Source organism: Mus caroli, unplaced genomic scaffold (assembly GCF_978045245.1).
Source record: "Mus caroli unplaced genomic scaffold, Mus_caroli_1 scaffold_5, whole genome shotgun sequence".
In the NCBI taxonomy this organism is placed as follows: domain Eukaryota; kingdom Metazoa; phylum Chordata; class Mammalia; order Rodentia; family Muridae; genus Mus; species Mus caroli.
In genome coordinates this window covers 54730803-54735762 of record NW_028227260.1, presented here as the reverse complement: position 1 = coordinate 54735762, position 4960 = coordinate 54730803, and the positions used below count along the sequence as shown (strand labels likewise).

Below are 4960 nucleotides of genomic sequence, written 5' to 3'. Positions count from 1 at the left end.
AATAAATTTAAAGATATTCAACTCTGGTATGGCTATAGTTATTTACTCAGGTTTACAATAAGAGAGTAGAACAATATGGCAAATGTTGCTTGTCAGGGAGAGAATTGTGAGCAGATTCACAGTTGCACAAATGGGTTGTGTGGACAAAACATCTATAATTAAAAAAGAGATTAGTTGATTAAAAATAATTATGATATAATTAGAAATATGGCCTAAATGCAGAACTCCACCTATTGAAAGCTTCAGTTTGTGAAAAATTTAAATAATTTAATAGAAAATAACATAAGTTGCTAATGTCACTAAAGGGATTTCCCACTCAATAAAACTGACAATGGATCTCTCTCTTATGTTTCATAAACCAACATCAGTACAAATGTGGTGTTTGGGTGAGAGACTATACCTTGATCTGACAACTGAACTTGATAATGTTGTCCATGCTGTACTGTGTTTGCAGTCCTAAAATATTCAAGAGTGTTGGAATTATGAAGATTTAGAATCACAGAATATTTTTGAAGCCAGGCAATATATGGTAATGTCAAAGTGTATTTAAGGAGATAAAGAGTGGCTGTTGAATGAATCAGGGAAAGTGTTCAATATGAACAACTCAGATACCAGAAATATGGCATTTCTCAAAAGAAAGGTGAAGACATAAACTGGAGCCACCTCATAATGAATCCTATACATGCTACTGACAGCAGACCTAGAGACAAGGGTTTTCTTAAAACTGTTGGAGGTCGGATTATTCCATCATGAACCTTAATGATGCTTATTTGTTCTGCTGTGATTCATCACTACTTTGGTATGATGATATTGGGGCTGGGAAAGGCAAGTACTACACCATTAACTACCCACTTTGAGACAGCATTGATGATGATTCCTATGAAGTCATCTTCAAGCCAGTCATATCCAAAGTAATAGAGAGGTTCCAGCATAGTGCAGTGGTCTTGCAGTGTGGCTCAGATTCCCTGTCTGGTGATCAGTTTGGTTGCATCAGTCTGAACATCGAAGGGCATGCCAGGTGTGCAGAGTTCGTGAAGAGTTTCAACTTTCCAATGCTGATGCTGGGAGGAGGTGGCTACACAATCTGTAATGTTGTTCTGTGCTGGACTTACAAAATAGCAGTGCCCCTGGACACAGAGATCCCTAATGAGCTGCCATACAATGATTACTTTGAGTACTTTGGACCAGCTTTCAAGCTTCACATCAGCCCTTGCAATATGACTAACCAGAACACGAATGAATACCTGGAAAAGATCAAGCAGTGGCTCTTTGAGAACTTGAGAATGCTATCCCATGCCCTTGGGGTCCAGATACAGACCATACCTGAGGATGCCATCCCAGAAGAGGGTGGTGATGAGGATGAGGAAGACCCTGACAAACACATCTCCATCTGCTCCTCTGACAAATGCATTGCCTACAAGAAGTATTCTCAGATTCAGATGAGGAGGAAGAAGGTGTTTGAAAGAACTCTTCTAACTTCAAAAAAGCCAAAAGAGTCAAAAGAGAGGATCAGAAATAGAAAGATACTGAAGAGAAAAAAGAAGACACAGAAGAGGAGAAAACTAAGAAGGAGAAGCCAGAAGACAAAGGGGTCAAATAAGAGGTCAAGTTGGCCTGAGCAAGGTCTGCAGCTCCATATTCTCCCCAAGTTCCCCACTTTCCCTCAATTTCTCAGATTTTATATTTTCTATTCCTTCATGTGTTTACATAAATATATTAAATATAGCATCCCTGGGGACTAGATAGGAGCCAGAGACCAGAGCACGGGGCAATGGTGCTAGAAGGACTCTTCCCAGAGCACCTTTGTCCACCCCCAGCCCCCCTCCCCATTTGAGAGGAAAGAAAATACCCAGAAGAAAAATCCTGAACTGCCAAGTTCTTGATTAGGAGCTCTGTTAACATACCACTATTAAACATTTTAGGAGTGGTGAATGGGTCTTCTAGGACTCCTTTTCAGGTTTGGGTAAATCAGCCATTTTTAGATTGGTTCTGTTTATACATTTCTACCCATCTTGGACAAACAAACAAACAAAAATACAACTGATATTGCCATGTCTTCCCCGCAACCCCAGTTCTGTAGGTGGAGGCTGTTAGCCTAGCTTTGTTTTTGAGATATTTTAATTTTGTGAGATTCTTTGTAATAAAACAGCACATTTCTATATATAAAAAAAGTCACTATAGACATGAAAAGTGCTGTATCCAATGCTGAGTATCTCAACCATCTTCTGCCATTAGATTTGCTCTCACTCTTGTCTCTTTTCATCATGTCTTGCTTCCATTGTGGAAACATAGCTTTTTGATATTTGTTAAAGCTTTTAAGGGAAACAGATATCCTTTGTATCTTAAACTGAAATAATATGGTTAATATTGAAAATGTTTGTAATTCTTTGTACATTTTCTCTTCCTTCTTCCTTTCCTTGTTTGTACAAAGAATGTTCTGTATTCAAGGTCATTGGCAAGACTTGCTGTTCTGGCCAGTAGTCTCTGAGTCTCTGAAGTATAACATTATGTACTTCTGTAAAATCACGTAGAAACAAAACCAAAAAATTAATGTCAAAATCTGTTTTGAAAATCAAAGCAGCAAAAGACATTGCCTTATAATTTAACAATATATGGACAGATCTACAATATATTAACAAAAGCAAGGTATAACAATCTACAGCTAGGGCTACATAGTCTGACCCTGTCTCCAAAATAGAAACCAGAAGAATTTGCAAATACACCTAGATAATACCTAGAGATACTCACAACATATGAGGCACCCATAAATTTGTGGGTGAGTTTTCAAATTAGCCAAAAAATAGCTGTGAAACATGGGTCACAGAGATTTTACAATTTTCTCTTCTAATGTGTGTGTGTGTGTGTGTGTGTGTGTGTGTGTGTGTGTGTGTGTAAATTAACTGTTTTCTGAAGACTTTCAGGGTACTGAGGTAAGCCCTACCGTGTTAAAGTTATTCCAAATAATGAAGAAAGAATATGACAGTGGGACAAAAGGGCTCAAGAGAATTTTTAGCAAAGTAAGATTCCTTTAAGACAGTTAATTATGTTCCCTGGACTGGAGAGATGGCTCAGCAGTTAAGAGCACTGACTGCTCTTTCAGAGGTCCTGACTTCAATTCCCAAAAACCACATGGTGGCTTAAAACCATCTGTAATGGAGATCTGATGTACTTTTCTGGTGTGTCTGAAGCCAGTGACAGTGTAATCATATACATGAAATAAATAAATAAATAAATCTTAAAAAAAAAGTATGTGCCAAATGTCTATTTTAGAAGTTACTAAGTCCCATGATGTTCAAAAGAATGCTATGACTAAAACACTCAAAACAGTTCTTGTAGCATTCTTTTTCTAGTTGTAAAGCAGAATGGTTCTCAATGTGGTAAGATTATTAAGTAGGAAGCTCGAGGCCATGGGTAAGCTACTCATCCATGAGTTGGTGGCCAGTAGTGTCCTTATACTTCTCACACCAAACAGAATATTGCCAGTTTAATTATACTTCAACACAAGTGCACTTCAGGGCATGAAGAAATCAATTTGGATCTGGTGAGATAAAAAAAAAAAAACACCAGTTTCATCTAAAAAGGAATAAGGGATCATTTATTTTGGAGCCATTTTGAATGACCATGTCCTGGAAACACTGAAGTAGATTAGCCCAAGTTACAAGAAGAAGGAGTTTCATGAAGTCTTGTAGTTTTACAGAAAGAAGAAGTCATTGTAATTCAAGGAAAGTTTAAAATACATTGAGGTGTATATGAAAGAGGTAGTTCCAACAATATGTGTGAAGCTTTTTTATAGGTCAAGATTAGAGTCTGCCACAGTCTTAGTGGTCTCCTAACTTAATAGATTCCAAAAGGTTTATATCTATTAATCACAAGATGTTTATTCCTACATGGAGTTAGACAAGGAATAGCTATTTAGGAGTCTAACAATAACCTGAGAAAATGTAATTGCTTTCTAGTTCGGCAAGATTCCAACTCATCCACATCATGACAGTTCTAGGCAATCAGGTTTTACAGACATGGATTTTTCCCAGAAAATTTCATTCACAATCCCATGCAACTGATTGGCATTCATATTACTACACACGCGTGCACACACACACACACACACACACAGACACACACACACACCAAACCAAACCAAAACAAAAAAAAGAGAAACAAACAAATTAACAAACAAACAAAAACATCACAGCTCTCATCTTATAGGGAGTAAGAGACATTCTTGAGCAATTGTGAGTGATGATGACCTGGAAACACAATATAATTAGTATATCCCAAATTCCATGTTCCATTGTTGAAGTAGTTTCATGGAATTTTTAAAGTTTTACAGAACAACAACAACAACAAAATCCTCACAAATGGAAGAAAACTAAAATGCATTGTTGTGTCTAACAGAGAGGCATGTACAACATGGTGGAGAATGCATTTTTGTTAATAGGCCTGAGATGCTATCTGATGACATTCTTAGATTTGGGGTTGATAGAGGATAGTGGTCTGATAACCTAATAGATTCTAACAGACTTCTGTCTATTAAGTAAAAAAAAATAATGTTAATTATGACACACAGGTGGGCAAGGAATGAATGTCCCAGACATCTAAAATAAGCCAAGGTAAGATGATAAGCCTCTGAACCCGAAGCATTCCAATCCCTACATAGCACTGAAAGTTTCACTAGTGTATCAGTCTCTGCAAACATGGCTTCATTTCAAGAGATTTTGTTCATTGTTAGATAAGGGTTCTTTTAAGGAATTTTCATTCTTGGTTCTGAAGGGTGCTGTGAATGAATTCAATTGAATCTATTTTTTAAGATCATGTATTTTTATAAACTAAATATCATACAAAATAAATGAAAATAAATGAAATCAGCAAAGTAGAATGAGATGTGAATATGAAAACCCAAATGTAAATTTATTAGCAAAAGTCTTGACTAATGATACTTATCTGGAATGAAAGCAAGGGC

At 36.8% G+C, this 4960-nt stretch overlaps 1 pseudogene; it reads left to right on the top strand.

Annotated features, from left to right (window-relative positions):
- Nucleotides 1-749: 749 nt before the first annotated feature.
- On the top strand, nt 750-1618 carry LOC110286353 (histone deacetylase 1 pseudogene; annotated as a pseudogene).
- Nucleotides 1619-4960: the final 3342 nt, after the last annotated feature.